Genomic DNA, 11,653 nt, shown 5'->3' on the forward strand with positions numbered 1-11,653 from the left:
GATGGCCGTCCACCCTGAGCCTGGTTCTGCTGGAGGTTTCTTCCGTTAAAGGGAGTTTTTCCTCTCCACTGTTGCCTATGGCTTGCTCCAGGGGGAATTGTTGGGTTCTCTTTATATATCTTTATAATCTTGACTTTATTCTGTAAAGTGCCCTGAGATGACTTTGTTGTGAATTGGCGCTATATAAATAAAGTTGAATTGAATTGAATTAAAAGCATTTTCAGGCCGAACGAGCACATATGCTTGTTTCTGACAATTGCAGCAAAATACTGAAAGGAAAGTGGGTTTGCCTTCATATTTGATACAGAACAACTCAGTTCAGCATGGAAATGTCATTGCAACAGCTTTTATCTAGCCAGAAAGAGAGAGTGTAAGTTTGTATGCGCTTAAAAGCATTTTCAGGCCAAATCAGCTGATTTCTGCCAATTGCAGCAAAATACTGAAGGTAAAGTGGGTTTGCCTTCATATTTGACCCAGAACAACTCAGTTCAGCATGGAAATATCATTGCAACAGCATTTATTTAGCCATAAATCAAGAGTGGAAGTTTTTTAGGCCGAATGAGCAAATATGCTTGTTTCTGCCAATTGCAGCAAAATACTGAAGGGAAAGTGGGTTTGCCTTCATATTTGAACCAGAACAACTCAGTTCAGCATGGAAATATCATTGCAACCGCTTTTATTTAGCCAGAAATAAGGAGTTTAAGTTTTTATGCGCTTAAAAGCATTTTCAGGCCGAATGAGCACATATACTTGTTTCTGCCAATTGCAGCAAAATACTGAAGGGAAAGTGGGTTTGCCTTCATATTTGACCCGGAACAACTCAGTTCAGCATGGAAATATCATTGCAACAGTTTTTTTTTAGCCAGAAATCAAGAGTGGAAGTTTTTTAGGCCGAATGAGCAAATATGCTTGTTTCTGCCAATTGCAGCAAAATACTGACAGGAAAGTGGGTTTGCCCTCATATTTGACCCAGAACAACTCAGTTCAGCATTTAAATATCATTACAACAGCTTTTATTTAGCCAGAAATCAAGATTGTAAGTTTTTATGCGCTTAAAAGCATTTTCAGGCCGAATGAGCACATATGCTTGTTACTGCCAATTGCAGCAAAATACTGAAAGGAAAGTGGGTTTGCCTTCATATTTGACCCAGAAAAATGCTATTCAGCATGGAAATGTCATTGCAACAGCTTTTATTTAGTCAGAAATCAAGAGTGGAAGATTTTTTAGCGCTTAAAAGCAATTTTAGGCCAAATAAGCTGATTTCTGCCAATTGCAGCAAAATACTGAAGGGAAAGTGGGTTTGCCTTCATATTTGACCCAGAACAACTCAGTTCAGCATGGAAATATCATTGCAACAGCTTTTATTCAGCCAGAAATCAAGAGTGGAAGATTTTTATGCGCTTAAAAGCATTTTCAGGCCAAATAAGCTGATTTCTGCCAATTGCAGCAAAATACTGAAGGGAAAGTGGGTTTGCCTTCATATTTGACCCAGAACAACTCAGTTCAGCATTTAAATATCATTACAACAGCTTTTATTTAGCCAGAACTCAAGAGGGTAAGTTTTTATGCGCTTAAAAGCATTTTCAGGCCAAATCAGCTGATTTCTGCCAATTGCAGCAAAATACTGAAGGTAAAGTGGGTTTGCCTTCATATTTGACACAGAACAACTCAGTTCAGCATTGAAATATCATTGCAACAGCCTTTATTTAGCCAGAAATCAAGAGTGTACGTTTTTATGCGCTTAAAAGCATTTTCAGGCCAAATGAGCTGATTTCTGCCAATTTCAGCAAAATACTGAAGGGAAAGTGGGTTTGCCTTCATATTTGACCCAGAACAACTCAGTTCAGCATGGAAATATTATTGCAACAGCTTTTATTTAGCCAGAAATCAAGAGTGGAAGTTTTTTAGGCCGAATGAGCAAATATGCTTGTTTCTGCCAATTGCAGCAAAATACTGAAGGGAAAGTGGGTTTGCCTTCATATTTGACCCAGAACAACTCAGTTCAGCATGGAAATATCATTGCAACAGCTTTTATTTAGCCAGAAATCAAGAGTGGAAATTTTTATGCGCTTAAAACCATTTTCAGGCCGAATGAGCTGATTTCTGCCAATTGTAGCAAAATACTGAAGGGAAAGTGGGTTTGCCTTCATATTTGACCCAGAACAACTCAGTTCAGCATGGAAATATCATTGCAACAGTTTTTTTTTAGCCAGAAATCAAGAGTGGAAGTTTTTTAGGCCGAATGAGCAAATATGCTTGTTTCTGCCAATTGCAGCAAAATACTGACAGGAAAGTGGGTTTGCCCTCATATTTGACCCAGAACAACTCAGTTCAGCATTTAAATATCATTACAACAGCTTTTATTTAGCCAGAAATCAAGATTGTAAGTTTTTATGCGCTTAAAAGCATTTTCAGGCCGAATGAGCACATATGCTTGTTACTGCCAATTGCAGCAAAATACTGAAAGGAAAGTGGGTTTGCCTTCATATTTGACCCAGAAAAATGCTATTCAGCATGGAAATGTCATTGCAACAGCTTTTATTTAGTCAGAAATCAAGAGTGGAAGATTTTTTAGCGCTTAAAAGCATTTTTAGGCCAAATAAGCTGATTTCTGCCAATTGCAGCAAAATACTGAAGGGAAAGTGGGTTTGCCTTCATATTTGACCCAGAACAACTCAGTTCAGCATGGAAATATCATTGCAACAGCTTTTATTCAGCCAGAAATCAAGAGTGGAAGATTTTTATGCGCTTAAAAGCATTTTCAGGCCAAATAAGCTGATTTCTGCCAATTGCAGCAAAATACTGAAGGGAAAGTGGGTTTGCCTTCATATTTGACCCAGAACAACTCAGTTCAGCATTTAAATATCATTACAACAGCTTTTATTTAGCCAGAACTCAAGAGGGTAAGTTTTTATGCGCTTAAAAGCATTTTCAGGCCAAATCAGCTGATTTCTGCCAATTGCAGCAAAATACTGAAGGTAAAGTGGGTTTGCCTTCATATTTGACACAGAACAACTCAGTTCAGCATTGAAATATCATTGCAACAGCCTTTATTTAGCCAGAAATCAAGAGTGTACGTTTTTATGCGCTTAAAAGCATTTTCAGGCCAAATGAGCTGATTTCTGCCAATTTCAGCAAAATACTGAAGGGAAAGTGGGTTTGCCTTCATATTTGACCCAGAACAACTCAGTTCAGCATGGAAATATTATTGCAACAGCTTTTATTTAGCCAGAAATCAAGAGTGGAAGTTTTTTAGGCCGAATGAGCAAATATGCTTGTTTCTGCCAATTGCAGCAAAATACTGAAGGGAAAGTGGGTTTGCCTTCATATTTGACCCAGAACAACTCAGTTCAGCATGGAAATATCATTGCAACAGCTTTTATTTAGCCAGAAATCAAGAGTGGAAATTTTTATGCGCTTAAAACCATTTTCAGGCCGAATGAGCTGATTTCTGCCAATTGTAGCAAAATACTGAAGGGAAAGTGGGTTTGCCTTCATATTTGACCCAGAACAACTCAGTTCAGCATGGAAATATCATTGCAACAGTTTTTTTTTAGCCAGAAATCAAGAGTGGAAGTTTTTTAGGCCGAATGAGCAAATATGCTTGTTTCTGCCAATTGCAGCAAAATACTGACAGGAAAGTGGGTTTGCCCTCATATTTGACCCAGAACAACTCAGTTCAGCATTTAAATATCATTACAACAGCTTTTATTTAGCCAGAAATCAAGATTGTAAGTTTTTATGCGCTTAAAAGCATTTTCAGGCCGAATGAGCACATATGCTTGTTACTGCCAATTGCAGCAAAATACTGAAAGGAAAGTGGGTTTGCCTTCATATTTGACCCAGAAAAATGCTATTCAGCATGGAAATGTCATTGCAACAGCTTTTATTTAGTCAGAAATCAAGAGTGGAAGATTTTTTAGCGCTTAAAAGCATTTTTAGGCCAAATAAGCTGATTTCTGCCAATTGCAGCAAAATACTGAAGGGAAAGTGGGTTTGCCTTCATATTTGACCCAGAACAACTCAGTTCAGCATGGAAATATCATTGCAACAGCTTTTATTCAGCCAGAAATCAAGAGTGGAAGATTTTTATGCGCTTAAAAGCATTTTCAGGCCAAATAAGCTGATTTCTGCCAATTGCAGCAAAATACTGAAGGGAAAGTGGGTTTGCCTTCATATTTGACCCAGAACAACTCAGTTCAGCATTTAAATATCATTACAACAGCTTTTATTTAGCCAGAACTCAAGAGGGTAAGTTTTTATGCGCTTAAAAGCATTTTCAGGCCAAATCAGCTGATTTCTGCCAATTGCAGCAAAATACTGAAGGTAAAGTGGGTTTGCCTTCATATTTGACACAGAACAACTCAGTTCAGCATTGAAATATCATTGCAACAGCCTTTATTTAGCCAGAAATCAAGAGTGTACGTTTTTATGCGCTTAAAAGCATTTTCAGGCCAAATGAGCTGATTTCTGCCAATTTCAGCAAAATACTGAAGGGAAAGTGGGTTTGCCTTCATATTTGACCCAGAACAACTCAGTTCAGCATGGAAATATTATTGCAACAGCTTTTATTTAGCCAGAAATCAAGAGTGGAAGTTTTTTAGGCCGAATGAGCAAATATGCTTGTTTCTGCCAATTGCAGCAAAATACTGAAGGGAAAGTGGGTTTGCCTTCATATTTGACCCAGAACAACTCAGTTCAGCATGGAAATATCATTGCAACAGCTTTTATTTAGCCAGAAATCAAGAGTGGAAATTTTTATGCGCTTAAAACCATTTTCAGGCCGAATGAGCTGATTTCTGCCAATTGTAGCAAAATACTGAAGGGAAAGTGGGTTTGCCTTCATATTTGACCCAGAACAACTCAGTTCAGCATGGAAATATCATTGCAACAGCTTTTATTTAGCCAGAAATCAAGAGTGTAAGTTTTTATGCGCTTAAAAGCATTTTTCGGCCGAATGAACAAATATGCTTGTTTCTGCCAATTGTCGCAAAATACTGAAGGGAAAGTGGGTTTGCCTTCATGTTTGACCCAGAACAACTCAGTTCAGCATGGAAATATCATTGCAACAGCTTTTATTTAGCCAGAAATCAAGAGTGGAAGATTTTTATGCGCTTAAAACCATTTTCAGGCCGAATGAGCTGATTTCTGCCAATTGTAGCAAAATACTGAAGGGAAAGTGGGTTTGCCTTCATATTTGAGCCAGAACAAGTCAGTTCAGCATGGAAATATCATTGCAACAGCTTTTATTTAGCCAGAAATCAAGAGTGTAAGTTTTTATGCGCTTAAAAGCATTTTTCGGCCGAATGAACAAATATGCTTGTTTCTGCCAATTGTCGCAAAATACTGAAGGGAAAGTGGGTTTGCCTTCATGTTTGACCCAGAACAACTCAGTTCAGCATGGAAATATCATTGCAACAGCTTTTATTTAGCCAGAACTCAAGAGGGTAAGTTTTTATGCGCTTAAAAGCATTTTCAGGCCAAATCAGCTGATTTCTGCCAATTGCAGCAAAATACTGAAGGTAAAGTGGGTTTGCCTTCATATTTGACACAGAACAACTCAGTTCAGCATTGAAATATCATTGCAACAGCCTTTATTTAGCCAGAAATCAAGAGTGTACGTTTTTATGCGCTTAAAAGCATTTTCAGGCCAAATGAGCTGATTTCTGCCAATTTCAGCAAAATACTGAAGGGAAAGTGGGTTTGCCTTCATATTTGACCCAGAACAACTCAGTTCAGCATGGAAATATTATTGCAACAGCTTTTATTTAGCCAGAAATCAAGAGTGGAAGTTTTTTAGGCCGAATGAGCAAATATGCTTGTTTCTGCCAATTGCAGCAAAATACTGAAGGGAAAGTGGGTTTGCCTTCATATTTGACCCAGAACAACTCAGTTCAGCATGGAAATATCATTGCAACAGCTTTTATTTAGCCAGAAATCAAGATTGGAAATTTATATGCGCTTAAAACCATTTTCAGGCCGAATGAGCTGATTTCTGCCAATTGTAGCAAAATACTGAAGGGAAAGTGGGTTTGCCTTCATATTTGACCCAGAACAACTCAGTTCAGCATGGAAATATCATTGCAACAGCTTTTATTTAGCCAGAAATCAAGAGTGTAAGTTTTTATGCGCTTAAAAGCATTTTTCGGCCGAATGAACAAATATGCTTGTTTCTGCCAATTGTCGCAAAATACTGAAGGGAAAGTGGGTTTGCCCTCATATTTGACCCAGAACAACTCACTTCAGCATGGAAATATCATTGCAACAGCTTTTATTTAGCCAGAAATCAAGAGTGTAAGTTTTTATGCGCTTAAAAGCATTTTCAGGCCGAATGAGCAAATATGCCTGTTTCTGCCAAATGCAGCAAAGTACTGAAAGGAAAGTGGGTTTGCCTTCATATTTGAGCCAGAACATCTCAGTTCAGCATGGAAATATCATTACAACAGCTTTTATTTAGCCAGAAATCAAGAGTGTAAGTTTTTATGCGCTTAAAAGCATTTTCAGGCCGAATGAGCTGATTTCTGCCAAATGCAGCAAAATACTGAAAGGAAAGTGGGTTTGCCTTCATATTTGAGCCAGAACAACTCAGTTCAGCATGGAAATATCATTGCAACAGCTTTTATTTAGCCAGAAATCAAGAGTGTAAGTTTTTATGCGCTTAAAAGCATTTTCAGGCCGAATGAGCTGATTTCTGCCAATTGTAGCAAAATACGGAAAGGAAAGTGGGTTTGCCTTCATATTTGATGCATAACAACTCAGTTCAGCATTGAGATATCATTGCAACAGCTTTAATTTAGCCAGAAATAAAGAGTGGAAGTTTTTCAGGCCAAATGAGCAAATATGCTTGTTTCTGCCAATTGCAGCAAAATACTGAAAGGAAAATGGGTTTGCCTTGATATTTGACCCAGAACAACTCAGTTCAGCATTTAAATATCATTGCAACAGCTTTTATTTAGCCAGCAATCAAGAGTGTAAGTTTTTATGCGCTTAAAAGCATTTTTAGGCCGAATGAGCTGATTTCTGCCAATTGAAGGAAAATACTGAAAGGAAAATGGGTTTGCCTTCATATTTGAACCAGAACAACTCAATTCAGCATGGAAATGTAATTGCAACAGCTTTTTTTTTAGCCAGAAGTCAAGAGTGGAAGATTTTTATGCGCTTAAAAGCATTTTCAGGCGAAATAAGCTGATTTCTGCCAATTGTAGCAAAATACTGAAAGGAAAGTGGGTTTGCCTTCATAATTGACCCAGAACAACTCAATTCAGCATGGAAATATCATTGCAACAGCTTTAATTTAGCCAGAAATCAAGAGTGTAAGTTTTTATGCGCTTAAAAGCATTTTTCGGCCGAATAAACAAATATGCTTGTTTCTGCCAATTGTCGCAAAATACTAAAGGGAAAGTGGGTTTACCTTCATATTTGACCCAGAACAACTCAGTTCAGCATGGAAATATCATTGCAACATCTTTTATTTAGCCAGAAATAAGGAGTTTAAGCTTTTATGCGCTTAAACGTATTTTCAGGCCGAATGAGCTGATTTCTGCCAATTGTAGCAAAATACGGAAAGGAAAGTGGGTTTGCCTTCATATTTGACCTAGAACAACTCAGTTAAGCATTTAAATATCATTACAACAGCTTTTATTTAGCCAGAAATCAAGATTGTAAGTTTTTATGCGCTTAAAAGCATTTTCAGGCCGAATGAGCACATATGCTTGTTTCTGCCAATTGCAGCAAAATACTGAAGGGAAAGTGGGTTTGCCTTCATATTTGACCCAGAACAACTCAGTTCAGCATTGAAATATCATTGCAACAGCTTTTGTTTAGCCAGAAAACAAGAGTGTAAGTTTTTATGCGCTTAAAAGCATTTTCAGGCCGAATGAGCTGATTTCTGCCAATTGTAGCAAAATACTGAAAGGAAAGTGGGTTTGCCTTCATATTTGACCCAGAACAACTCAGTTCAGCATTGAGATATCATTGCAACATCTTTAATTTAGCCAGAAATAAAGAGTGGAAGTTTTTCAGGCCGAATGAGCAAATATGCTTGTTTCTGCCAATTGCAGCAAAATACTGAAAGGAAAATGGGTTTGCCTTCATATTTGACCCAGAACAACTCAGTTCAGCATGGAAATATTATTGCAACAGCTTTTATTTAGCCAGAAATGAAGATTGTAAGTTTTTATGCGCTTAAAAGCATTTTCAGGCCAAATGAGCTGATTTCTGCCAATTGCAGCAAAATACTGAAGGGAAAGTGGGTTTGCCTTCATATTTGACCCAGAACAACTCAATTCAGCATGGAAATATCATTGCAACAGCTTTTATTTAGCCAGAAATCAAGAGTGGAAGTTTTTATGCGCTTAAAAGCATTTTCAGGCCGAATGAGCTGATTTCTGCCAATTGCAGCAAAATACTGAAGGGAAAGTGGGTTTGCCTTCATCTTTGACCCAGAACAACTCAGTTCAGCATTTAAATATTATTGCAAAAGCTTTTATTTAGCCCGAAATCAAGAGTGTAAGTTTTTATACGCTTAAAAGCATTTTCAGGCCAAATAAGCTGATTTCTGCCAATTGCAGCAAAATACTGAAGGGAAAGTGGGTTTGCCTTCATATTTGACCCAGAACAACTCAGTTCAGCATGGAAATATTATTGCAACAGCTTTTATTTAGCCAGAAATCAAGAGTGGAAGTTTTTTAGGCCGAATGAGCAAATATGCTTGTTTCTGCCAATTGCAGCAAAATACTGAAGGGAAAGTGGGTTTGCCTTCATATTTGACCCAGAACAACTCAGTTCAGCATGGAAATATCATTGCAACAGCTTTTATTTAGCCAGAAATCAAGAGTGGAAATTTTTATGCGCTTAAAACCATTTTCAGGCCGAATGAGCTGATTTCTGCCAATTGTAGCAAAATACTGAAGGGAAAGTGGGTTTGCCTTCATATTTGACCCAGAACAACTCAGTTCAGCATGGAAATATCATTGCAACAGCTTTTATTTAGCCAGAAATCAAGATTGGAAATTTATATGCGCTTAAAACCATTTTCAGGCCGAATGAGCTGATTTCTGCCAATTGTAGCAAAATACTGAAGGGAAAGTGGGTTTGCCTTCATATTTGACCCAGAACAACTCAGTTCAGCATGGAAATATCATTGCAACAGCTTTTATTTAGCCAGAAATCAAGAGTGTAAGTTTTTATGCGCTTAAAAGCATTTTTCGGCCGAATGAACAAATATGCTTGTTTCTGCCAATTGTCGCAAAATACTGAAGGGAAAGTGGGTTTGCCTTCATATTTGACCCAGAACAACTCAGTTCAGCATGAAAATATCATTGCAACAGCTTTTATTTAGTCAGAAATCAAGATTGTAAGTTTTTATGCCCTTAAAAGCATTTTCAGGCCGAATGAGCACTTATGCTTGTTTCTGCCAATTGCAGCAAAATACTGAAAGGAAAGTGGGCTTGCCTTAATATTTGACCCAGAACAACTCAGGTCAGCATGGAAATATCATTGCAACATCTTTTATTTAGCCAGAAATAAGGAGTTTAAGTTTTTATACGCTTAAAAGCATTTTTCGGCCGAATGAACATATATGCTTGTTTCTGCCAATTGTCGCAACATACTGAAGGGAAAGTGGGTTTGCCTTCATATTTGACCCAGAACAACTCAGTTCAGCATGAAAATATCATTGCAACAGCTTTTATTTAGTCAGAAATCAAGACTGTAAGTTTTTATGCGCTTAAAAGCAATTTCAGGCCGAATGAGCTGATTTCTGCCAATTGTAGCAAAATACTGACGAGAAAGTGGGTTTGCCTTCATATTTGACCCAGAACAACTCAGTTCAGCATGGAAATATCATTGCAACATCTTTTATTTAGCCAGAAATAAGGAGTTTAAGTTTTTTTGCGCTTAAACGCATTTTCAGGCCGAATGAGCTGATTTCTGCCAATTGTAGCAAAATACGGAAAGGAAAGTGGGTTTGCCTTCTTATTTGACCCAGAACAACTCAGTTCATAATTTAAATATCATTACAACAGCTTTTATTTAGCCAAAAATCAAGATTGTAAGTTTTTATGCGCTTAAAAGCATTTTCAGGCCGAATGAGCACATATGCTTGTTTCTGCCAATTGCAGCAAAATACTGAAAGGAAAGTCGGTTGCCTTAATATTTGACCCAGAACAACTCAGTTAAGCATGGAAATATCATTGCAACATCTTTTATTTAGCCAGAAATAAGGAGTTTAAGTTTTTATGCGCCTAAAAGCATTTTCAGGCCAAATGAGCTGATTTCTGCCAATTGTAGCAAAATACGGAAAGGAAAGTGGGTTTGCCTTCATATTTGACGCATAACAACTCAGTTCAGCATGGAAATATCATTGCAACAGCTTTTATTTAGCCAGAAATCAAGACTGTAAATTTATATGCACTTAAAAGCATTTTTCGGCCGAATGAGCAAATATGCTTATTTCTGCCAATTGCAGCAAAATACTGAAGGGAAAGTGGGTTTGCCTACATATTTGACCCAGAACAACTCAGTTCAGAATGGAAATATCATTGTAACAGCTTTTATTTAGCCAGAAATAAGGAGTTTAAGTTTTTATGCGCTTAAAAGCATTTTCAGGCCAAATAAGCTGATTTCTGCCAATTGCAGCAAAATACTGAAGGGAAAGTGGGTTTGCCTTCATATTTGAGCCTGAACAACTCAGTTCAGCATGGAAATATCATTGCAACAGCTTTTATTTAGCCAGAAATCAAGAGTGGAAATTTATATGCGCTTAAAACCATTTTCAGGCCGAATGAGCTGATTTCTGCCAATTGCAGCAAAATACTGAAGGGAAAGTGGGTTTGCCTTCATATTTGACCCAGAACAACTCAGTTCAGCATGGAAATATCATTGCAACAGCTTTTATTTAGCCAGAAATCAAGAGTGTAAGTTTTTATGCACTTAAAAGCATTTTTCGGCCGAATGAACAAATATGCTTGTTTCTGCCAATTGTCGCAAAATACTGAAGGGAAAGTGGGTTTGCCTTCATATTTGACCCAGAACAACTCAGTTCAGGATGGAAATATCATTGCAACAGCTTTTATTTAGCCAGAAATCAAGAGTGTAAGTTTTTATGCACTTAAAAGCATTTTCAGGCCGAATGAGCACTTATGCTTGTTTCTGCCAATTGCAGCAAAATACTGAAAGGAAAGTGGGTTTGCCTTAATATTTGACCCAGAACAACTCTGGTCAGCATGGAAATATCATTGCAACATCTTTTATTTAGCCAGAAATAAGGAGTTTAAGTTTTTATGCGCTTAAAAGCATTTTCAGGCCGAATGAGCTGATTTCTGCCAATTGTGGCAAAATACGGAAAGGAAAGTGGGTTTGCCTTCATATTTGACCCAGAACAACTCAGTTCAGCATGGAAATATCATTGCAACAGCTTTTATTTAGCCAGAAATCAAGAGTGGAAGTTTTTCAGGCCGAATTAGCAAATATGATTGTTTCTGCCAATTGCAGCTAAATACTGAAAGGAAAATGGGTTTGCCTTCATATTTGACCCAGAACAACTTAGTTCAGCATGGAAATATTATTGCAACAGCTTTTATTTAGCCAGAAATGAAGATTGTAAGTTTTTATGCGCTTAAAAGCATTTTCAGGCCAAATGAGCTGATTTCT

Source organism: Channa argus, unplaced genomic scaffold, assembly GCF_033026475.1.
Source record: "Channa argus isolate prfri unplaced genomic scaffold, Channa argus male v1.0 Contig004, whole genome shotgun sequence".
NCBI classification, from domain to species: domain Eukaryota; kingdom Metazoa; phylum Chordata; class Actinopteri; order Anabantiformes; family Channidae; genus Channa; species Channa argus.